Raw genomic sequence first — 27203 nt, 5'->3', positions numbered from 1 at the left:
AATGTTTGCATTCCTGAAGACTGCATTTAACATCCAGGAACCTATAATTTTGTTTCTATCAGTCAGTAATCAACCAATAGGTCAAGCAATTGACTTCTCAAAATATTTTTGAGACAGCTCAAGTTAATAGATATGTGGCACTATATACTTAGTTCTGGATTCTGAGAAGCACGGAGATTTAGGCAAAAATCCCTTATTTCTAAAACTTGATTATGGACTACACTTATTATGCCTAACCTCCCCACACAACACTCAAAAACTAAAAATAGCATAAAATAAAATAATTTGTATTGTCCTATTAGCAGATGCATGAATACATTACTGCAATTTACTAAAAATTAACTGCTGTGACGACTCCTAACCGGGAAAAGTCGAAAGTCTTAACTAAAAATTAACTGCCTGTCTATTATATTGATGGTTACACTGCTACTTGCAACCTGTTTTATTTAAAATACTTAAACTTGGCTGCTGTCCTCCTGTAAAAAAAAGAGCCCTTGTTTTAGGGATCAAACACATACTAAGAAATAACCAGAATGGTTTCTCTCTAGACTAGGGCCAGCAATATTGAATCACCTGCCCAAAGAGTTAAAACATAAAGCAATATAATAATGATTATAATTTGAATTAGGCCCAACTGAAGACTTCCAAAAAGAAGCTAATTTTACTTGCTGTCATAATACTGGATAAGGTTTACTATCTCCTGTATTCATAGGTGAATGCTAGACTAACTGCCTTAAAGGGCTATTTTAAGCTTAGTTAATAACCTTATTCATATATTTATATATTGTTACTAGATTAACTGAGGTCAGAATCAGCCCTTGGACTTTGTGTTTTTGAGGCTAAGACCTTAACCATTATATTAAACCCACATCTCAAAGCTTAGCTAGTGGTAGAAGCGTTCTCCCCTTTCCATAGCAAAAGATGGTTTTGATCCAATGACCTCTGGGTTATAGGCCTAGCACGCTTCTGATGCACTAGACTGCTGCCAGATATCACAGATCACATCTGTTAAATAAGCCATTGCAGCATGTCATCAATGTCCTCTTTTTCTTGTTTGTTTGTTTTATGTACTCATGCAAGGTAGACAATGATGGATGTGAACACATGCCAATGTAAAATCAAAATTGGTACCACGTATCTGTGAAATACTTTAACCATTATATTAACTCCTCCCTTCTTCCTGTATACTGTTTGTAATACACTATTTGTAAATACCTGTATTACTGAAAGACATGATATGATATGATATATCTTATAACTAAAATCTACATTGTACAGGCAGGTTGCAAATGTTTCATAGTTGCTTGTTATACCGTTTTTGTACATAAATATTATACTTGACTTTAGTTGTTTGTTATATTCAGTCTAGGTGTTATACACTGAGCTTCCATTGTAAATATAGAAGATTATGACCAGGTCTCTAATTGTAACCACTTCATTATGTGTTCGTGACATGGATGCCAAGAAATTCACTTTTAAGAATGAATCTCTCAAGGTGAATTTTCACATCCATGTGGAGAACACAGAATGGAGGGTTATGATCAGAGACATGATCATAATTCTTTGTAGTGCATGGAGCTTCATCTGATCCATGCACTACCAGTTACAGTAAGAGAATAATGCAAAATGTTTTGCCAGCTTTCACAACCAAAAAGTACATTGTGGGTGCTGCCAAAAATGAGTAACATGTCATGTTACAGAATGAACGTCAGGGACAGATTACTGCTACAGACAGCAGACAGAAAGAAAGCTGTTTTTATTTTGCTGCTGTCATTTCCTGGCTTGTACTAACAGGTTTTACTGCCTAGCATGACACTGCAGCTTAAGCAGGGGTGCATGACAATCAGTAAGACGGGTTCTTGCATTACAGAAGCTCTTAATTGGTTTGTCTTTTTCATGATATCAGAGTGTAATCACTGTGCTCAATGCACTACACTGATATTGTTTTGTACTGTACTGACAAGTACCTGCATCATGACTGATGAGGGTGGGTATACCAGTTCATTCAGCCATTAAAAAAATTGTACCAAATTTATAAATAAATGAATTTCATCAGAACAGATCATGTTTGACTAGTGTATCCATTCTATGGCTTGGCCATCTCGGAAATGGACAAAAGTCATCTCATTTTATACAATATGATGAGCTCACTAAAGCTTTATCTGTTTCAGTATTAAATGCTTGTATGGATAAATGGATTAACCCACATCTTTGTCAAGAGAGGGAAATGCTGCATAGTTAGGACTCCTGCCATTACTAGATTGTTTAACTGTAATGCTACAGAGTCTCGTCTGAGTTCCATGCAGTTTAATTATTTTTTATTTATTCTTTGAGTATGTCTTGGATGCAAAATCAGATTTCCTGATCACTGCATACTTGACAGGTGGTAACCAATGAAAGTAATTTTGCCAGATTATAAACTTCTGTGGGTACTGCTAATGTGTGACATGAAAGCTGAATCCAAAGAATGACACAGTTTTGAGATTTGATGGCTGTTAAGAGTATTTGAGCCAAAACAAAACTTGAATAGCAGAAAGTAGTTCTAGCTGGATCTTGATGTTGCTTACTTTAAGAATGCACCTTCTGTTCAGAAGTTCAAACATTCCTAATATTTAATCATGTAGTTTGTTAATATCATTGTTCTACTAGTTCTTGTTTCCTGTGGTAAGTAAGACATATTGCTGAATATAGTGGGTGTTTTTGTATTATAAGGTAGGTGTTCTTAAAAGGCAAACTGCAATCAGATGATGTTTACTATGACAGTCGTATAACATAGCTTGCTTATTCACTGCAGCTTTGTACTCGGATACTTTATTCAGATGCCTGTTAGTTACATCACAGTGACCTTTGTTTGGATAATAAAGGAATAAGGAACTGCTATTTAGGACAACTGGCCTGTTTCTGTGAAGTATTTGGTTTGAACAAGGGAAGTAACTGACATTTTTTGTTATGAAATATTGCAAAGAAAGACATGCTAAAATTTTTACTTTTTCATTTCTTCTACTTGGAACAGGTTTCCCTTCCATTACATGAGTTCCTATTAATCTCTAAACAATTTTAAACATAGGATAAATAATTGATAGAAAAGTGCAAGTATTACGGAAGAACACATTATTAACACACTTCTAGATGGCTACTGCAAGTAAACTATCTTTTCCCTAAAGAGCCATAATGGAATATAGCAAGGATGGTTTTAATTTTCTTAAATGTTGCTTATCCATAAACAATGTGATATGGAGTTCGTGTCTTGCCAACTGATGGAATCCTATGATGTTGAATGCTTAGTTGTCAATGTAAGGTGCACGAATGGTGGACATGCAACCACTTACCTGAAGGTCAGTAAAAGCAAACTTTTGATTTTACCATTTCATTAAAAGATTGAAGGACCTAGTGTTGATTATTTATATTAGTCCAATCGGTTTATGTAATTCCAGAGATAGCCACTATTTAATAAGCAGTGCATACATGAACTCCCATGTAATCTGTAAGGGAGTGAAGGCATTGCATTTATTTATTTATTTTATTTGTCCTTCGATAACCAAGAAAGTCCTGGTAAGCAATCTGATGTATGGAACAATGGCAGAGCAGGAGGAGACTGGCAGTGACTGGTGACACTGTTATGGAGGACTAGGATATATAGGGAAAGCCTATACTTGAGTCAGTAAACAGTATAGAAGAATGAATACCTATATGCAGAAAAGCATGCTAAGGCAAATACTACTGGACTTACAGACTGAAAATATCCTAGAAGTACAAGGAACATGTGGTAACTAACATAGTGGAAGGATAAGAGGTGTCAATTAGGACTACCATACATCATTATCAATCTGATGTTGGAGAGACATCCACATGTGCTTTGCTTGCAGATATCAGAGAAAGGGCAGCACATAGTTATGAGCGTCCATGCCAGGTGCTACAACACATATCTGGTTCCAGGGATGTAAGTATAACTGGAAACTTACCTCCAAGAAAGGCGCTAGTCGACAGAGTACACAGGCTGAGGAGATAAAACAATGGAAGACCTTCCCAAGCCATAACTTTCTTGCATGATTTTCATCCAAGCCAATAGTCACATAAATCTTGCTCATTTATATAGAGATACCACAGTGACAGCCAACTTAGTGTAGAGTTGCTGCTGTTGACCATAGGGTCTAATTTGAGTGCTTTAAGTGCATCCATTCTACGGTTTGTTGATGAAACCTACTTAACTAGAGGCAAAGTAATGCAGCAGCCATTCAGTATTCATGCCCTAATACACTTTAAGGAATCAAGCAAATGTCTCTAATATATGTGCTAATTTCACATAAAAATGTAAAGGCCTATAAAAACATGTGGAATTTGCTTAAGGCAATGGAGGCGTTGGAGTTTCCTGCTATACACCAAATTCCATCATGTCACATGTTGAGTCTGCCACTCTGAAAAGTATTCAGGCCATCTTCCCCCACACTATGTTTAAAGACTGCCTGTTTCATTTTAAATAATGTGTGTGTGGTGACAGTGCAGCACCATGGATTACTATCCTTGTGTGGTGCACATAGCACCTTATATCCACAAATTCAATCCCATATTGATTTATCTTTTCTTGAGATGGAAAATGTGCCAGCTGTTTTTCATGAGTTGAAAGTCTCCTTCCCAGATGTTGCCACCCCTTTACTACAATACATTGAGGACAACTTCATACTTGGCCATCTGTGTGCTTTTGGACCATGATCTTCAAGCACACTGAGACACCCCCTGCATACCCACCATCATTATGGAGTGTGTTACATTGAAAGATGGCACACAAGAGTATATTGTCTGCTTTGGTAAGAGAAATGTGGATCTCAATGCCATCTTTCAAGTGTTTCATGGTGAGAAAAATAGACTGGAGAGCATTTGTGAGTGGTTCACTGCTGGCCTGCCTGACACCAACATGGTACCTTTCAAGATACAGAGAAGAGTGTCTGATGCATGCTGTGAAACAATGGATTGATTACCACAGCTGGGTTTTTTCATAAGGTGACCACATGCCTTAAGTTGTAATTTTTGCCACTGTTGTACTATTGGGCTTGTGAATCTGTGAAATGAGCACTGATAATCTGAAATAAAATATGTTTGAGTGCATTTGATTAAACTGGCCAGGTAACTTAGATGCTCACAGAATCTGTAAGGTAAATGCTGCTACTCCATTTGATCTTACTCTGAGTTATACTGTCACCTCTTAATTTGGGTTATTTCTTATAACAAGCATGCCCACTGTTTCTGGATTTACCACAGACTTTTTACACATGCAGATGACCTACCTTATACTTCTTTTTCGCACATTAGCCTCTCCTGCTGTCATCCTTTCTAATAATGTCTTACACTGTACCACTTCATATTTTAATCTTTTGGTCCTGCTTTCTTTCCTCGTTGTCTTTTCAGTACTGATGCTTCCTGTGTCCACTCCTGCTCTTACTGCCATGCACCTCTTTTCCTTGCATGCTTCTTTTCAATGGACGTTTACATTGCTAAGTCACCTAATTGATTTTGCTCCTTTCTATGTGCAGTATTGCCAAGATCTGGATGTTGGCATTCGCATCTTTTCCCATTGACATTACTTTCATTGATGAGGTGACATGTATCCATGATTTGTATTGCTATGCTGACTGCAGCCAGTTGTCATTAGTCTGAGCCTGTTTCTTATTTTATTGTATTTTTTTTGCAGCAGATAATGAGTTGTCATGTGAGAGAGCACTGACATTACTTGGGAGCATGACATAAACAAGGAATAGTGGTTATAATATCCTTCTTTTCTACTGAGCTTCATCCTTGCTCTCTTTCTAATGCCTCCACAACCAGTAGAAACAGGCTAGGAGACAGTGTGTATCCTTGTATAAAACCTCTGCTCACCTGGCTAGGTGATGCAAGATTAGTATTGGCCTTTACCTCTACTGATGACGTGAGGTGTAGTGCATTAAACTATCTGCCAATGTTGCTGTTGATCCACATATCCAGAAACTAGAACAGAAAATACCATTGTTTTCAATACATGTTTTATGTCAAAGAGCACAGCTCCTGTCCCCTTTACTTTTTTCATACCATCCTTTATAGAAATCTTAAAACAATCACCATTTGTATTTTGATTGTTGACCCTTCATGAAACCAGCTTGCCTTGGCTCTGTAATCTTAGGAATTGTATTTAAAATATTTAATTGTCACACTACACAGGTTTAGGTATTGTATGAAGGTGGATGAAAACCACTCACTTAAAACAAAGGTCTGTGAGCACCACACAGCATCATCTGTATATATACATGCAGCCATCAAACCAACACAATATATGCTAAGGTTGTCAAAAAAGTCACTTCAAAAGCTTTCTAGGTCAAGAATAATCAAGTATCAGCACAAATGCACTGAAATAACATTATCACTCTCTCCCACAGCAAAGAGTCAGCAGCTGAGGGCCATGGGTCTTCCACTACAACAAGCTCAGAATACAAGTAGAAATGTTGTAATAAATGGTGATTCTACTGATGGCCACATAGATACCATGCTCAAGAGGTTGGCCAAGGACAAGGTAATAGTTACTTGTTTGTTTGGCACCATGATTTGTGATGTCGCAAGGGCTCTTCAGTCCCTCACATCAGGAAAATATAAAAAATGACTTAGTGTTTGTTCATATGGGTGTAAATGACTTGAGATGATCAGTCCAGAGGAACATGAAGAGAGACAGAGAGAGAACGAGAGATATTGGGTCTTACCATGCATGTATTAGATGTAGGCAAAACTTTTATCTGAGTAGAATCCTACCTAGACCCACAATGATGCCTAAATATAAACACCCAAACCGAAGGGGAAAAGGGTCATGCGGACATGCCATTCAGTAAAAAATGTAAAAAAACAACAGTCATGCTAGAGGAGATTTCACTGCGTGGTACCTTAAATAGATCATTGACTTCAACAATTGCCTAAGTAGTTGGTGTTATTCTGAGGGTCCATTATATGTCTTCCTAGAAGGAGATGGAAGATAGGCCAACCTGCTTCACTACAGATGTCCTACACTTTTTGCTTTATTGTTTCCACTTACTAGCCAGTGTCCTAGCTGTTCCCATGATGCCTTTAGTTTTTAGGCCAAGTGCAACTACTGTAAATTCTAACACAGTAAGTAGTGACATTGCAAATCCTATTTGTGAGCTTATTAAGTGTGTTCTTCTCAGTGCTGGATGTTTTAACATCAAACTGCTTGAGCTTGAAGTTCTGCATTTTGACTACTTCCATGCCTGTGTAGTAATTGAGACCTAGATTCAGTATAAGAATAGTACTCCTTCCTTTCTTGGATTCAGTGCTTGCCATACCTTTAGACCTGTGGAACACTATACCAATGTCTCCATGTTTGTCAAATTTAATAACACCTCTAGGTAAATCCCACCGTGCCTTAATGCTATGTTAAATGAACTGCTGCAGGACATCATACATGTCTCCAATAGACTGTGATAGATTCCTAAATGTATTTAGTGAACTACGCTTTTTCCTCAATTAAATGGTATATTTATACCTCTGAACTTGGGTATGCACAAAGGCCTCTAGATTTAGTAAATGACAACCACCTCACTACAGCCCAAAACATTCTGGACCTGATCCATACGAACATTCTGCCCAGGTATACTAAGCTTCTTGTATCTCCATTGCTAGGTGATTCAGACCACAAATCAGTAACCTTCTGTTTTAAATCCACTAACCTTACAACAACAAAAACATTTTGAATTTAAAGACCTTAAACATTCAAACTTGCCTACCCTCTCTGACAAGCTATCTAAGTTTATTTGCAATGTCGCCACTCCCCTACTGCTATTTTTACATCTAACCACACAGAATAGTGTACATATCTAGCAGTCCAAATATAATGGGAAATTTAAAAATAAACCCACTTGATGGTCTACCATCTTAATATGCAATATTACAAAATAAAAAAAAAAAACTTTTAATGTTAATAACAAATCTAACACATTAAATACTCAAAAAATCACAAAAGAAGTAAAAAGACCACCGACTGGATTAAAGCTGATGATATAATACCACTGGGATCAGAAGCCAAAGATAACTACAAATCTTTCTTTAGTTACATTAGAAAACTAAGAAATTACACCTTGCAATATACATAGTTAATTCAAAACAGCATTACCCACTCTATCCCTAAAGGTATTGCTAACATACTTTCAGAAGGATTTAGTGCAAATTTTATTCCAGAAATAGTCAATGAAATTCTACAAATACCTAAAGTCCCACTCATCCTGAAGATTACCATGTAACATTTCCTGTCTGTACTCGTTAAAATTAAACACTTCTTCTGTGGGTCCAGACAATTTCCTTCAATGTCTAATTAATAGTGACAGACATGCCCTTTTTAAACCCCATCTGCCCTTGTTTAACTTATACCCAGCCACAGAGTATGTGCCTGAAGTTTGAAAATAGTTGTAATTGTGCCTCTCCATAAGGTTAGACTTAGAACAGACTGGTAAAATACAAGTCCATTAGTCTAATTAGTCTTATTGCAAGGCCACAGAACATATCACATCCAATGGTATTAAAAATCTCATACAACTGCATCCACAATAGTTTAATTATATCAAGGACGTATCACATCTACTCAACTTGTTTCACTTCTTTGAGACTTTTACGCACACAGTGGACAGTGAACACTCAGTCCATACAGCATATCTGGAATTTTCTGGAATTGCCTAAGGCCTCCACACTGTAACCAGTGCTGGCATTGTAAATAAACTGAAAAAAACAAAGGTAGACCCCTTACATGGATATATATATATATATATATATATATATATATATATATATATATATATAAAACTCACAAATGGATGTGTGTAGTCCTTGATAGAAATTTGCCAGCATCTCCCTCTCTCTCACTCCATCTAGAATGTTCCCATTCTGACTTGTCTTCCTCCCTATGGTATTTCCTTTCTTCATGACCTTTAAATTTTATGCCAGATACAGTATTTGCTAGCAAATTCTCTGAGACACCACTAAAATCCTCTTTTTCTAAAAGTTCACTCTTAGCATCTGATGTCTCTAACACTGCTTTTCTACACCTTATTCTTTATTCTTGGTCTTATACCAGGTAGTTTTCTCTCTTTATCATATACAACACACCAAAGTGGTGCTCCTGTAGGCACAATGGTAAATCAAAATATCAAATAAAACCAACTCAGATAAAACAAAATATTTATTAAGGTGAGCGCTTTCACGGTAAAACACTGCTTCATCAGACAAACCAATAAAAGCATCATGCATTTTTATATTCAAATCGGCCAATGAAAACACATAACAATTATTACAAAGCATAAACTCTTAATGTGCTAAAATGCAAAAAATCATATGAACAACCTGAAAATATTAAAAATCATAGTAAAAAAGTCAATGCTTCAATGATCTTTCTCTTAAAAATTGTTTCAAGGAAACGATATCATTAATACCAGGGAAGCAGTCATCTTTAAAGAAAATAATCCATTTTTGCTCACAGACTTCTGTCCTGTTTTTAATGTTGCCTCCCCTCAAACTTTCATATACAATTTCTAACACAAAAAATATATATTGATGTGTATTATTAGACTCTACACATTTAAATAGTGCACTAGTTTATTTTTTATTTCTAATATCTCTTATATGTTCAAGCACACGATCTCACAAACAGCAGTTTGTCTTCCCAATGTAGTAGACATTACAGTATAAATTCCAAGAAGAATGATCCAAAAAAAACAGCAAAGCTATAATACACCTCTTTATTTTCCGACTCAGCAATGAGAAACAATCCAAACCACACAAATAAAAACACATCCAAAAGGAGGATTAAGCGCTTTCATCCACTGTATTGTGGACTTCCTCAGAATTAAATATACTAATTGAATGATTAATTTTATAGCCTTTTTGGCGCCAACTTGTTATTAAATTTAAAGATATATTCTTTGTACTTTTTCAAAACAAGTTACTTTGCTGTAACATTTCATAATTCCAGCATTACATAAGTGTGCAGTGAAACCCAATCAAAGATTACCTATATTGAAATAAATATTTTAAAACTGCCTTTGAATAATGTTCTATCAACCTTATAATGAATATAAAATTTAGAGCATCGAAATACAATAAAATATAATATAATATGTTTAAACCAGGCGTATAAAATTCCATTATTTTTATATATAACCATGTATATGGGCTGAAGGCAAAAGTGCAAATGTATAAAATCATGTGTATAAATATGTAAAAATATATATAATATGATATAATAAAATATTATCTATATAAAAATAATAATGTATAATATTGAATGAATATATAAATGCATTAAGGTGTAAGAACATTCATTAATATAATACCCTCTAACCTATTCTATGTAGAGTAACAATAAATATTATCAATTAAAATGTTAAATAGTAAAAATATGTAAAATGTAAAGACATGAAAAAATGTATAATGTAAGTAGAAATACATGAAATATTATATAAAATGTATTAAATAATTCATAAGATATAGTATGATGTAGTTTGCGGCAGAGTTTGAATAACATATCACTCATGTCCCATTTTATGTGGAACATTGAATATCATAATGAAACATAATAAAACATAATAAAACATGAACAAGTGTGGAAGGACTTTAAGCTAAAAATGGTCTTAACGATATATGTTCATTTAACGTGTGAATTTCAATATTAGAGGAGGTAATCCTAAGGCCTATATAGCAGTTAGAGAGGCAAAATGGCAAATACTCACTGACGCTTCCACAAAACCAGGATTAAATGAACATATATCGTTAAGACCATTTTTAGCTTAAAGTCCTTCCACACTTGTTCATGTTTTATTATGTTTTATTATGTTTCATTATATTAAATGTTCCACATAAAATGGGACATGAGTGATATGTTATTCAAACTCTGCCGCAAACTACATCATACTATATCTTATGAATTATTTAATACATTTTATATAATATTTCATGTATTATAATATATTTCTACTTACGTTATGCATTTTTTCATGTCTTTACATTTTACAAATTTTTACTATTTAACATTTTAATTGATAATATTTATTGTTACTCGAATTTACATAGAATATGTTAGATGGTTTTATATTAATGAATGTTCTTACACATTAATGCATTTATATATTCATTCAATATTATACATTATTATTTTTATATAGATAATATTTTATTATATCATATTATATGTATTTTTACATATTTATACACATGATTTTATACATTTGCACTTTTGCCTTCAGCCCATATACATGGTTATATATAAAAATAATGGAATTTTATAGGCCTGGTTTAAACATATTATATTATATTTTATTGTATTTCGATGTTTTAAATTTTATATTCATGATAAGGTTGATAGAACATTATTCAAAGGCAGTTTTAAAATATTTATTTCAATATAGGTAATCTTTGATTGGGTTTCACTGCACACTTATGTAATGCTGGAATTATGAAATGTTACAGCAAAGTAACTTGTTTTGAAAAAGCACAAAGAATATATCTTTAAATTTAATAACAAGTTGGCACCAAAAAGGCTATAAAATTAATCATTTAATTAGTATATTTGATTCTGAGGAAGTCCATGATACAGTGGATGAAAGCACTTAATCCTCCTTTTGGATGTGTTTTTATTTGTGTGGTTTGGATTGTTTCTCATTGCTGAGTCAGAAAATAAAGAGGTGTATTATAGCTTCGCTGGTTTTTTTGATCGTTCTTCTTGGAATTTTTGCTGTTTGATTCATTGTGACTTTTTTCACTTTTGGTTCATTACAGTATGTGCAAAAAGCATAGTAAACTAAATTCTTTGTAGTACAGTCAGCATAAAAAGGACTTTTGCACAGGATGTACAAACTGGCTACCTGTATAAATGTACTTGTACGCACTACACTTCCTACAGAGGAACATCCCATACCTATGTGAGGTAGGGGCTGATGGTATATCATTGTTTCTATAACATAGCTGTTTCTTAATAGATGCACGGTTCTTAAAAGAAAAAAAACTAGGCTTACTGGAGACTATTTCACTAAGCTCTTCATTTGTTCCAGTTTCTCTTAATTATATCACAAAAAATACAATGTCATTCGAGTAAGTTAGAGGAAACCTGATTCTATGCATATCTGCGGGTGACTTCTAATGAGCTGCAACAAGTAGAGTAGAGATACCCGTAGATATACGTAGAAGTGCACAGTAGATTTTCCTTTTTATGCTGACAGTACTACAAAGAATTTAGTTTACTATGCTTTTTGCACATACTGTAATGTCTACTACATTGGGAAGACAAACTGCTGTTTGATAGACAGTGTGCTTTAACATATAAGAGATATTCAAAATAAAAAAGAAACTAGGGCACTATTTAAACATGTAGAGTCTAATAATACACAGCAATATTTAATTTCTTTTTGTGTTAGAAATTGTATATGAAAGTTTGAGGGGAGGCAACATTAAAAACAGGACAGAAGTCTGTGAGCAAAAATGTATTCTTTTCTTGTTTTAGCACTTTAAGAGTTTATGCTTTGTAATAATTGTTATGTGATTTTCATTGGCTGATTTGAATATAAAAATGCATGATGCTTTTATTGGGTTGTCTGATGAAGCAGTGTTTTACCATGAAAGCGCTCACCTTAATAAATATTTTTTTTTATGTTTTCATCTGAGTTGGTTTTATTTGATATTTTGAGTTACCCATTCTGCCTGCAGGAGCACCATGATGGTGTGCTGTATATGATTTTATTTGTTCCTTCTTTGGAGCTCCATTTCCTGGTTTCTGCTGTTTTTACTACTGTCCATCTTTCTTTCTTTCTTCCTGATGGTCTTTCTCTTAATATTCTATAAATCCCTTTAGCAGCCTCACCACCTCCTCTTGCATTAATTTACTTTAATTGCCTTAATAACTTTACTTCCCCAACACACACTCTTGCCTTATTTCCACCCACTCTTTGCCATTTTCCTCATAGTTTTTGCTGTGTTAGCTGCCTATATCCTGAATGTATTCTGGTCTTAAGTATGGTCCATTAGAGATTAATATTGCAATGTATAATCTTGTGTGTGCAATTCTGTCTGTTTTTATCTATTTAAAGAATAAAAATATGGTCTTGGGGATCTCTCCTTTTAGCCATGTAGAGCAGTCTTTAACACAGTGGATTAAGACCATGAGCTGCCGATGAGTCTCACTGTGTAGTCCAGAGTTGGATTCCCCCAGCCTTCATTTCCAGATTTGTGTCCCCTGGGTTTACTCAGTTAAAAAATGAATAACACACTAAATATCAGTGGTGTGGTTAACAGAGTCCTCATCCTGGGGCAGGACGAGTTAATGCCCCATGAAAACATGCTTTGCGTAGCTGTTTTTGATAGTTTAGATATGTATTAGTTTCAATAATTGCACTCTTTTTGTGATCAGACTTACAAGTCTCAATCACCAAATGTCTACCTTAAACCTGTAGCCATAGTAACTCTTCCTTTCTTCATACTTTAGCCTACACAATACCCTGGTCCCCTGTACACTTCCCCATTGTCCAAGCTTTCCTACGTTACTACTCCACTTCCTTGAACCATGTCTTTCCTTGCTATCTTTGGGTAAAAAACCTTGAGAAATACAGTGGCTACTGATAGCATTGACAAACCAGCTCTAGTTGTGTAGAGGGGCAAAGCTATGATTACAACTCAGCCAACTTATGTTTGATTACTGGCTCAGGCAACTCACAGAATGTCAGAGATTGATAGATGCACCTGTTTCTGGTGGGAAGACATTTTTCAATGACGCTCCTATAGGACAGGTGTGGTTCAATGAGGGGAACTGCCCTTAAATGAGATTTATGTACATTGGAGGCAGGGCAGGGAATGGGTAGGGCATATAACAAACCCACTCCTGGATGGAAGTAGAGACTGCTGAGCTCTCAGTATGCCCTTAGGATTTATGACTGGCCCCAACAATACTGGAGTAAGTTTGGGGAGGTTCAGAGACAAGCTGGTAGATTCAGCATGGATGTGGGGTACTCTGGCCGGGCCAGTGTAATGATGTCCCAAGAGGGACCCAAAAACAATTGGCAAACCAGTTTAGGAATTAAAAAAAGAAAAAAAAACAAAAACAAATAAAGGATTCTTCACTATGAATAGGACATGGGGTATGGCGTAAAATTTCCTGAACAGAATCTTTATGCACTATGTCATATTCCATCTCCTCTGTAACTGTAAATCAACCTAAACTACCGGCCTGATAGCCCAACCTTTTCTAAAAAATAAACTGAATCTCCCTATCATATAACTCCGCATTCAGTTTTTAACATCCATATATTTGGTTCCTTCTCTGCATCTGTTGATTCATTTCTTCCAAATAATCCATCGACCTTGGCATCCACTATAGTGCAGTAGTCTCCTGCTATCTATTTGAAGTCTGAACTCCTCCGTTTGCTTCCACCCTATCCTATATAAATGTCATTATAAAGTTATGTCATCCTTATTCAGGAAACCAATAAAGCCCAGTTTCTTTGTCCTTCCTTCAAGTTTTTCCATCACATTTAAAAGCTCTGCCTTCATCACTCTTTTAACTGCATACATTTGAATAAGGAAACATGTCTTGAATATTGCTATCACCCCTATTTCCACTATCCTTTAATAGTATCTTGTATGGCCTTAAGGAGCTCTTTCTCATATTTTAACTTTTGTTTCTTGCAGGGGTAGTATCTAACACCTCCCTTTACACCTTAATTAGTAGTTATTTTTTGCAATTGGGTACAAGAGCAGTCCCACATTCCAGAATATACCCCTCAGTCCTTAATTTATACCACCACCAGCAGATAAGAGTAAACTTGCCCTGCTTATTGATGTGGCACTGCTTCAGCCAGCCACTTCTGTGTGATTGCAGCCTTTCTTATCCAAGAGGTACATTATTTAGATGTTTCACTATATTTAGATAGATGTATATCACTGATGATTTAAGCAGGTAAGAGATTTGCTGTGCAATAGATCAGTCAGTAAGGCTATGCACTGATCACAACATTCACTCGGAAAAAGGTTGATTGATGGCTGTGCAATGACATCTACTACTAAAAAGTAGCTATGTGCCCATCAACACAATAAGATGATAAAACTGTATGTTTATTTCTCATGCATACAAGTCATTGTAAAAAAATCTTTTGTGGTAGACCAAATGCCTCTGCTATATCTAAAAATAAATAGGAATTTCTTGTGGTATTGTCATATAATAGCTAGGTCTGCAGAGATGCACATATTTATCTCCAGCACAGTGAAATTAGTAAAATATTACAAGGCAGTTAAACATCCTTTATGTGGATGGAAGTAAAATTAACATGTTGTCATTTAGGCAGCCTTTTAGGGTTCCTGTTTATGCACCATCTATGACTTTCCTATTAGACATCAAATCTGCCATGCAGATTGATGCATATATTGTGATGCCTGTGCACTGGCCCAGTAATCAAAGAGCCTCAATCCTCACCACTAGCACCAGTGAGGGCCATGCACATTGGGAAGGATAACAAGTACACACACAGTAAAGTACAATTTCCCTTAAGAGCACACAGAGATCACAGTCAGTCTAGGGCTGGTTTCTCCCTTTCTCTCCAGAACCCCAATGAGACTCCCCACTGACACAGCTCTAGGGTACAGAACTCAGCCTAGTGGTCAAGCCAAAACCTCTAGCACCCTCTCTGTCCAACCAGTACTTCATGTCTCTGCCCAACTAGCTGACACATACATACGTTGAGATATGAGTTATATACAAACACACAGACATTCCTGGGGAAGGCTGGCACAGGTTCTCCAGCTATGCCACCTTCTCTCCAGATTATAAGGTAGAAATCATTGTCATCAACCACTAATATCAGCTACTATAAGGCCCTTCCCAAAGGGTGACCAATTTCACTGTGCAATATTACTGTTATCCAAATAGTAAGTGTGACCCAGGGCTAAAGCTATTCGAGTGGCTTGGACAGTATCACCAAATACATGTAATGTACTCTAAGAGCTTACATTACCTTTACACAAAACAGCCACAGTTGAAAGGTTTAAAAATATTTAATAATAAATAATAAAAACTCAAGACAAATCGTATTACTTCAACACAGTGACATTACAGAGTTCAGAAATCACAGTAAAATGCTTTAAAATAATACTATAGAATAGTCTGACATAAATATAGAAAATATCTAGACTAATCTGGCTATTTCTATCAATCTCTAAGATAAATCTCTGTTCTAAATAAATATTTTACTTACAGAGTAAAGGCAGAATGCTGGTGAGTTGATGTCTTCAGGTTCAGACAAAATCAAAAATGCTCTTTCTTTCTCTCTGCGAAAGTCTTAAATTGATAACACAGTACTGCTGAGTCATTTCAGATTACATCATTCTTAACAATTCTGATTTAGTTTCCCAGGCTCACAGAAACTCAAAATGTACATTCCTTAGTAAGCTGCACCTGACCAGGAAGCCACAGCAATAAAATACATTATACATGTAAAACCTTAGTAATTATCTCTTAAATCAAGACAATAGAAAGAATTTCCTGGCCCAGACATCCTGTCTCTGAGCTTGAGATCAAATGGTCATACAATGCTTGACTTATCAGCTTTTTTCCAGCAGAGTGCACTGCAGTTACATTTTTGAATCTCAGTACAACATATAGTTTAATCATAACATATAGGTCTCTTTAAATTTCTAAAACAAGCCTGTGGATTACATTAATATTTACAAATGACATAGAATTATTTACAAAATTCTATCTACCTAGGCTGGCAGCCTTCACATATATGATCATTGCTTTCCTTATCCAAGGGACGTGTCTTGCTGCATTTAAATACAATGTTAACCCTAACTACATTCTTCAAAAGATGGATTTCCTGTACTGCACATGGGTCATCCTGGTTGCATCCATACCTGCACCTAGACAGATGCCTGTAGAAATCTAGCCAAAGACTTCCATAACAGAAGAGTAGTGATGCACTCCTGGCTGGGGAACAGCATTTTAAACTTTTTTGAAAATGCGAACCCCAGGATTTAATAAAATCCATGTTAGCACAGTGTAGAACCTACACTATAACCACTTCTATGTACACAGTTCCCCCTTGGCAGCGCATCATACATATTAATGATGACACATTGATGAGGGAGAGCCAAGGAACACAGTTATTGTATCAGTGTAGGGAGATGTGCAGTGCTAACCTTGTCCACAGATGAGTAAGAGACTACCTGAGTTGTCCTTTTGTGTTATGTCAATGTTTTTTTTAATGAAAAATGTGTGCATAGCACAGAGCACAGCAATTCCAAGAGATGTCCACAGATAAGATAGCAGATACCTGTCAGACATATAAAAACAGAAACTGGATGTATTTAATTATTTATTTAAATGTATGCCTGTCTGAGCATGTTTGCACTGCGCAGTGCTCAGCATTGCTTATAGTTAGCTCAGTGTTACATGTAAAGGTACACCTATTGTCTGAATATCCATGTAGCTTAATGGGTAGAGTAACAGCTCCATGTATAGTAGGTCCAGGGTTTGACTACATGGAAAGGAAATAAGTATTTCATTTTAATATACAAATTTTACAGACTAATTAAAAAAATGGCTCCACCGCACTCTACTAAGCTCTGCTAAAACCTGCTAAGACTTTCTGAGTGCTGCATAAACATGATAATGGCTTCCATTGTTTATGTTCTGCATGGCTCTGCTTGGCTGGTTTGCATACTGCTAAGCTTCACTAGGACTCTGATTCTGTGAGTTTGCACACTTTTCAGCTCAGCCACTCTAGTTTGAGCCATGCTAAGCAATGTAGCACTTTTTCAAATGCTGCCCAATGATGTGTAAGGGCATGAAAACAACCTATATTAGGCCCAATAGGTGGGAATGCAGCAGAATCCATTGGGGTTCTGTCTCTGAAGGGTACTATGGCTTATGCTGGTGAAGGTGTGTACTTTTGGGCACAGTGTTGGGGCATTCTGGAGTCCAGGGTCATGGTTGGACTCCTAGTTAAAAACTATGATGACCGGCTGCTGTAGGGAAGTTTCCAGGGCTCAGAGTATAAGGCAGAGGCCTGGGACCAGCTGGCCAGAGAACTCACCAGTGTTACTGGTATCCCCTGCACAGGTGAGCAGTGTCATCACAACAATGACAACCTGATATATCGAAAGGGGATCTCTTGGACACCTGGGTCCAAGAAGCTCAGGCAGAGAATGCCCTAGAAGTATGTAAGTAATTTTACCTCTGTTTCAGCAATATAAAATCTGAATGTCTGCAAAACTGGTATGCATAATGGTGAGCTTCTCTCCAAACACCTGCAGAAGAGAGGGCTCATAATGTTGAGTTGCACACTGGGCACCTAGCCAGGTTGTGCCGTGAGTGTGGTAAGCACGGATGTAGTATGCTAACTGTAGTGAAATAAGCATGAAAGGGTAAAGCATTAACTGCATTAAAGTATATTCAATAAAGTTTGTAGTGCAATAAATGTGGAATTAGAGCTGTATTGCAAGAAATGAATAATGCCAACTGCTGTGCAATAAAAATAAAAAATAATACCAGTAACTGCATTAAGGTATACACAATAAAGTCTGTAGTGCAATAAATGTGGACTTAGAGCTGTATTGCAAGTAATAAATAATGTCAACTGTTCTGCAATAAAACATGAAACAATACCAATAACACCAAGGAAAATTATGTACATCAGGATTGTCTTGTCATAACCATTGCAGTAGAGCTGTATGCATTCAGGCTGTAAGGTAAGGTGCTGCAGTCACTGCATTGTAATAGCTGTAGAATACAAATCTAATGGCTGCCAATTGTTTTGTTTAACACATATAGTACAGTTCAAGGCTGTCTCTAGCACAATATTGTTCACATATAGCTCTGTCATCCACAAACATCAGATAATCAACTTATATGGGTGAGGTAGCCCACTCCATGATCTTGTTTGTTGACTTCACAGATATTTCAACCTGCTAACAGTAAATTGTGTACTCCAGCATTGTTATACTGATATATAGCATACCTACTATCTGCGTTATTCTTGTATTTCATGCATCTGTGTTCAACTGTCACTGCAGTCTAGTATAACACTGTAGTAGTGAAAAATCAGCAATGTGCAGTCAGAAACGATATGAGTAATCCTGGTATGGCTGTATGCCTGTTAAATGCTGCAGTCGCAGTCACTGCTATTGGGTTCTATTCCCATTCCTGCCAACCAAGGTATGACTGCTGTTTAGTGTCTGTACTGTACACATACACATCTCTCAAGTGTAACGACTTCATGTTATGTAATTAATAGTGCGTAATCCACCTGTTACAGGAATACCATGGCAATGAATACCTAAATTGCAAAGTATCACCATTTCAGCCCACAGAAAACCTTGGTAGTTATATATTCCCACCTGATGTGCAAGTGTTCTGTGTAGGTGTGTACCCACAGTTGTCACAGTTTGGCCCATAGTGTCTCATGCATATAGTTTGAGAGGTATATACATGCTGCATTAGCTACAAGAGACTTGTACACACTGTAAACATAAAGAAAATATAGACCCAAAAAGTTGATAGTAGTACTGTTGTCAAGGAAGTAAGCTGCAATGTTACTTACACACTGATTTTCTGTCACTCCACCCCTTGTCTTCATTTATTTATTACTATTATTCATTGGTTATGGTTTACTATTAACATATGTTGCTACATTAATTGTTTTTTGGGGCATGTGTTTTATTATTGTTATGTATTTTAAAGGATGCATATTAACATATCTTGTCAAATTACCTATTTTGTTGGCCTTGTGCTGTAACTGTTACTGGCATGCTGTTATACTGACTGTTCTGTCATTTATTGTTGTGTTTCACATAATATGCATTGATATGCAATTGCATTATTTCCAATGTTCTGGCATGCTGTTATTACTAACAATGTTTTGTTAATAACTAACCTATACTTATTGCTATACCTTCATTACCACAGCACATTGGAGTTGTCTGGTTCCTGGTGATCCACCTAACTTGCCTCAACTGGCTATGGCACCAGGTCGTAGCACATTTGGGGCCCAGGCCAGTGATGCCCTCTGCACTGCCCCTGTACCACCTGTGGTATTGGGTGGAACCGTCTCAGGGAACGGGGCCCAGGCTTCCCTGGGAGCGGTGGAGGAGGGGCTGCAGTCACTCAGGATCAACTGATGGTCATGGTGTGTAGGATTGTTCACCAGCAGATTCCAGATTGAGAGCATGCTGGCTGACCTGGTGGAGCAGGCTTGCCCTGGTGCCCAGCCTCCAGCACAGCCACCCTTGGGACTGGTGCATGCCAACCTGACTAAAGAGGAAATTATTTCAGAATTAGTCACAGATGTAGCTCAATCCAGCAACCAGGAGAATAACTAGTCTTGTGATGGGGATTAGCAGCCCTCAGAAACAGGGCAGTTCACCTTTTCCTCAGGGGACTTAAAAACCCATCTGGAGTTAAAGAGACTTGAATTAGAGGCCAAACATTTGGAATTACAATTAGCAGAGAGACTGTGACAGGCAAAACATATGGAATTATAATCAGCATAGAGACTGCAGCTTTTGGAGGCTGAAAAAAATGAGAAAGAGCAACAACATGAGAGTGAGATGCTGACTCTTTTCTGGGGCATGGAGATAATGGGGAAGGGAATAACTGAACCCCATAAGCAATAAAGGTCAGTAAATTTCTTCCACAGTTTACAGAGGCTGATAAATGTGATAGTTTTATTCACATATTTGAAAGAGTAAGTAAACAGTATAATGTTGACCAAGGGATCTGGGTACGGTCCCTGACCCCATACTCCATAGAAAATATGTAACTCTAGTTTCTAAATTGTCTAATACTGACTGTTTAAACTATGATAAAGTTAAACAATGTTTATTGGAATGTTTTAAGTTAACACCTGAAGCTTACAGAAAAAAAGTTTCATGAGCATAGGCGCAAAGCAGATGAAAAGTGTATGTGGTTATATTGCTGAGTTAAGCTCTTATTTTTATAGATGAGTGAGTGGGTGTCAGGTCACCACTTTTGAAAGGCTGGCGGACCTTTTGGTGAGGGAACAAGCCCTTAGCACTTTGCCTGAGAACATGAGAATCTGGTTGGCAGACCGGGAGTGTAACTCTGCAGATGAGCTGGGGAAAAAGAGGATCTCTGCATAGCAAGCAGGGCATCACTGCACAAGAAGAGGATACCCAGTGCTGCACATGGATATCAGGGAACCCATGATGGGCAGCCTAAACTACCCCAACAGAGTCCACCAGTAGTAGGGGAAGCCACTAGTTCAGGTACACAGCCAGGATTAAGGTTTAGATGTTTTAAATTTAACCAAAAGGGTCATGTGGCATACAGATGTCCACTGAAGCAAGGTGGGGGACAAAATGTGGGGGAGCCAGCAAGTGGGAATAACATAATTCTAGTGGTAAGTTGTCTGGAGACAGCAGGGGTATCAAACTATCACTGGAAATTATATCCTGTGTTAGTGGATGGAAAACAGGCCACTGCTAAGAGAGAAACAGCCTTTGACATAACCATTGTGAAGCCTGCAGTGTTTAAAGAGGCACAGTACTTGCTTGGGCAGTCCACTCCATTCAGTCCTTTAGGAAGCACCCTATTCCAAATGCCTTTGGCCAGGGTTCACCTTAACCGGGAGGATGGAAAAGGAAGCAAGCAAGTAGGTGTGTTTGAGGATACCCCTGCAGATGTCCTGATAGGGAAAGATTTTGATAATGCAGTCCCTTGTGTGCATATGCAGTTACATGCAGTCAGGCTTGGAGACAGGCATGTGGGGCTGGTAGCTTGGGAGATACCCAGACAGACCTTAGAACTGAAGCCAGGTCTGGTGAGGTGGCTATTTCAGGGAGAGAAAAAGCCTGTAGCCTGTACCACTGAGTCTAAAGGTGAGCCACAGCTGCTGGTAGGTACTAATGTTCCCTTGGACAGAGTGACTGTAAGGGCAAGGTGAGTGGTAGTATGCAGGCTGACAGTGAGGCACTGTTGCCAGAGGATACCAGACTTCCAGTGGAAGGGGAGCTGGGAAGGGCAACAAAGGAGGAGTTGAGACAGGCTCACCTCTTAAATCTAACAGTAAGGGAGGGACCTAAGGAGACACCTGATTCTCAAGGAAAAGAGGAGTCTGTATACTTGTGTATCTATTTTTGTTGCAAGTGAACATCCCTCACCAGTGTCAGTGGTGAGGCTTGAGGCTCCTTGACTACTGGCCCAGAGTAAGGGGCATCACAGGTAGGGCACAAGGTAATGTTAATGGATCAATGCAGTGTGTCAGCAGTCAGACATACGATAGGATGAGAGACCTGGGCACCCTTGCTTAGTACCATTACTTACTGTCCCTGATGTGTGCCCCCCCTCATTAATTAATAACTGAAAGGTTGGGGAATCATATGTTTTTTTTTTAATTCAACCTAAGAAATGATTCCCACACACTGTCTTTTTGAAACACCTGGAAAAGAAAATTCCAGACCACTGTTTAAAAAAGCTTTCCATATGTCAAACAAAACTAACCCACCTTTGCTGCCTATTTACCTGTGTCAATTTAACAACAGTTCTACTTCCCACCAATTAGCAGTGACTTCTTTCCTTTTTACAAAACATTTTGACCAGCTTGGATTAGCCTAGGGAGTATTTTCTCCAATCTTCTTGCAAGCAGTTAAGTAAAAATCTAGATGAGGCAAAAATCCCTTACAGTGGGAATTCCCTTCTCCCATTTTTGGATCACAGTTATAATTGCTTGATTCTGATCTGAATTTTTACCATGTCTATCTCTTTATTGTTGAACACTTTCTCTAGAATCAACTCCATCCGATTTTCTCCCCACTTATAAAGTTCTCCTGGGAGACCATCAATTCCCAAAGCCTTATTGAGCAATAGCTTGGAGTTATTCATCAGAGGTAAGGTGATGCTTTAAATGTTGCCTTTCTGACTCTGACAGCCTTCTACTTATCGCAGCAGAATGCATCCATTCAGAACTGCCATCATCATTATGTCCCCTAAAAAGTTTCATATAGTAAGTGCAAAAAATCTCCCCTAACTCCTCATAATCTATAACCAGTCTCCTCCTTTCACACCAGCCCCTAAAATATTTGATCTCATGCTAAAGCCCTTGAAAAAGTGTACAATGCATTTGGGATGCCCTTCGTGTCTTAGCCACCAAAAATGACCTTTCCTCATAACTTCCACTTCTGCTTTCGAAATTTCAAATGAAGTAAGTTCTTAAGGAAGAAGGAGTTCTGTTTCCCTATCTTTTCATCCACTGGACCCCTCACCCCTTATGATTTTATCCTGTATCTCCTTCAACTCTTGTGTCTTTTTCTGGAACAGTTCACTTCTCTGTTTCCTCCACATATCCTCCATATCCATCATATCACACCTTATATCTGCCTTGCAGCCTTTCCACCAAATACTAAAGAACAGGACAGGGCATCTGATTCAGTATTATTGTAGTCTTATTATTTATTACATTTGACATACTAGGAACCACAAGAACCAAGGTAAAACCAAAAATTTGAAAATAAACACTGCAGGACTCAACAGTTTTAATATAAGCCTAAGTACTTTTATCCTTTGGTCAACTGATCTTCATCAGAATGTCAACAAAAGAGTGTTACTTCAATTAAAAAAACACAGTCAGATGACAAAATTCAAAATGTGCTTACAAATACTTGATCAAAAATATAGAATTAAAAACAAATGTAAAGTTAAAACCAAGTAACACATCCATGTAAATTATTGTACTGAAATCTACATAAAATGTCATTTTAATTTAAAAATACAAAAAAATGTAAACTGCTCCTGTTTTGAGTTGCCAAAATAAGTCACAGGCCTCAACCACCTCACAGCAAGTACCCCTCCCCCAGAGGATATTTTCCCCACCTTTTCAAGCACAAGAAAAGCATGCCTGGGATTTTCTAAAATGTGCTTTTAAAAAGCATTAGAACCAGATTTTCCAGAGATATCATACATATGCTCATAAATCCTCTCACACTAGCAACATTCAGTCTTCCCTGTATAAAATTGGACACATTCTTTACATTGGGCAATATAAATTGTCTCTTTAGTACTACAGTTATAGTAGCCTTTACTGTGTAAATATCCAGTATTAGATATGATTTCCTTAATGTCAGCACATTGCTTACACATTCTGCATTTAAATGTGCCTATTTTTTAAGATTACTAAGTATCACTATGGGTTATACTTCAGGCTATTTCTTAAACGATTTCCCCTATGGAAAACAAATTTAGGTCCATATCTCAAAATATCAATCACATCATTATCATGAAAGAAAATGTTCCAATTAATAGAATCAATATTCTTCAAAGATCTTGAATCCATTATATGTGGTAAGAAAAGCACTGGAAAAAAAAGAAAAAAAACCCCTTGGAATTATCGGGGGCCTGTCTGTTTGTAAAGTGTTATCCTAGCAGTGGTGAATAAAAAAAAAAAAACATTCCATTTATTCAAAACTTCAAAAATAATATCATCCAGAAATGGACCAGGATAACCTCTATTGATCAATATCATTTTCTAAAGGTCTACCACACCAATAAAAATATTGTAATTTGGTAGTATCTGAGCCAACCACACCATCTGGCCTTTAACAAGGGCTTTTTATGTAAAGAGGGAATTAGAATAGATGAGTTTTCTGTAAATATTAGATTTGAATGTTTTATTAACCAGATCTTTGGCAAGTTCAACATCCAAATACAATTTGTCAGTAGAGACAGTATAAGTAAAACTACAAAGAGGTTTGGCTTCATTAATATATTTGATGAACATATCTAAACGATCCTTGGACTCATGCCATGAAATACATATATCATCCAAGAATGTACTGTACAGAGACCATGAATTCACAAAATCAGAGATAAATATAAACCTTTTCTCCCACTGAGCTATAAAAATATTAGAAAAATAGGCAGGTAGGCCACACCTGTTATGACCCCAGAGACTTGTTTATAATATACCCCCTCAAAAAAATAAAATTGTTGACCAATGCAATCTCCAAAAAATTGTGAAGCACATTAATGTCAACATTTGACAATTCATTACAATCTGCCAGATATTTGTAAAACCAAATCCAGCCTAGTGCATGAGGAATCACCGTAAATCATTTAGTCACATCTATTGTAACAAATAGCAAATCATTATCTTAGACCTGTGAAGTCAGAAGCTTCAGGAAATCCCAGAATCCTTCGGCAAATCCGACAAAGGTCAATAAACATTCTTTGTGGCCTTGTTGTAATGAATCAAGTTGATTACATCAACAAGATGTTTATTATTCTAAATGGCAATTTTTATGATGAGGTTATGATTAATATTGTCAGCTTTGTCTGTTGTAGGATAAATATGTACCTTTATGATTCATTTTTGCTGGACAAATTGATGCCTCAGTATATCAGTACTTAAGCAATAATAATCCTATAATTCCTACTGTTTTTGGTATCCTGAAAATTCATAAGGATTTAGAGAACATCCCATTAAAGCCCATTGTTGATGCAGGTGGATCCAAGACCTCAGCTATTGCTAAATGTCTTGATTAAAAACTTAAGAATGTTTGGTGACTTTTTTGTCATATTTACTGAAGAATTCCTGGGAATTCCTGAATCTTCTGAATTCACAAGTCTACATATCAATTTCTTAATTGTTACAACAGATGAGACTAATTTATTTACTGTTATTCCCCTTGAGTTAGGCTTAGATGGAATTGGTTTTACAAATATCTGACAGATAATAATAAATTGTAAAATGATGGACTGGATACATTCATCAAATATATTAATGAAACCATGTTTTTTTTTTTACTTTTACTCATACTGTCATTATAGACAAATTGTTTTATCTAGATGTTGAAATCACAATAGATGTATTAATAATACATCCAATTTTAGTATTTATTGAAAAAATACCTATTTTAATTCCCCTACTGCACCGTGAAAGTTGTCATTCTTTAAAAATGGAAAAAATACTTATCAAGCACCAGGTGGTGTGGCTGGTTCAGATGGTATCCGATTACAATATTTTTATGGGTGAGGTAGACTTTTTGAAGACAATGTTGGCCAGCAGAGGTTATTCTGTTTTATTTCTGGAGAATATTATTCTGAAGTTTTGAATAAAAGAAATGGGGGATACGATTCACCACTTTTGGGATTCTACTTTACAAATAGACAGGATATGATATTTTTCAAAGGGTCTTGTTTTCCTTTCCCAGAGCTTTTATAGCTACAAATAATCTGGATTCAAGCTCTGTGAAGCATATTGTTTCAATTCATTGTATCATTTTCTTTCATAATAATGATCCAGCTAATATTTTGGGATCTGCACCTAAATTTGTTTTCTGGAAGGGAAAATCTTTTAAGAAATATCTTACAATGAATAGTGATACCTGGTAATCAGAAAAAAAGTTAGGCACATTTAAATGCAGTATGTGTAAGCAATGAACCAAGATTAGGAAAGGTCCCTTACCTACATACTTAATACTGGGTACATTCACAGTACTATACTTTTAGTAGTAAAGGGGCAATTTATATTGTCCAATGCAAGGAATGTGTCCATTTTATTTATTATTTATTTATTATTTATTTACATTTGTTTATCGGGAAATTTCGACTGGACACAAGTCCATTTTCAGAGGAGGCCTGGGGAGAAAAGCTCTACACAAAGCAAAACTAGCAACAATGCAAAATAACTAAAATCTGTAGTAAACATGAACAGCAAGGATGTATAAAGAACAAATTGTGATGCATAAAAAGTAACAATGCATTCAGAAGTGACATTGTGAACATAAGATGACATAGAATTTTTATACAGGAAAGACTGAACATTGCGTGCATGAAAGGATCTATGAGCACACTCTATGTGTGATTCCTCTAGAAAATCTAGTCCTAATACTCTTTAAAGCACGTTTTAGAAAATCCCCAGAATGCTTTTTTTTCATACTTGAAAAAGTGGAAAAAAAATCCTTATGGGGAGTGCATGGACTGAGATGGTTGAGGCCTGTGAGTTCTGTGAATTATTTTGGCAACTCCAAATGGAAGCAGATACCCCCCCCCCAGTTTAAATGGTCAAGTTTCCATTTCTTGTATTTTAAAATTAAAATCATATTACATTGAGATTTCAATACATTCATTGACATGAATATGTTACTTGATTTTAATTTTATACTTTTTTAATTCTGTTTTTGTGATCAAATATTCG

This window comes from Protopterus annectens, chromosome 9.part0 (assembly GCF_019279795.1).
Source record: "Protopterus annectens isolate FY-2018-M chromosome 9.part0, PAN1.0, whole genome shotgun sequence".
NCBI lineage: Eukaryota > Metazoa > Chordata > Ceratodontiformes > Protopteridae > Protopterus > Protopterus annectens.
The sequence above is the reverse complement of the archived record's forward strand: the minus strand, read 5'-3'. Positions refer to the sequence as shown.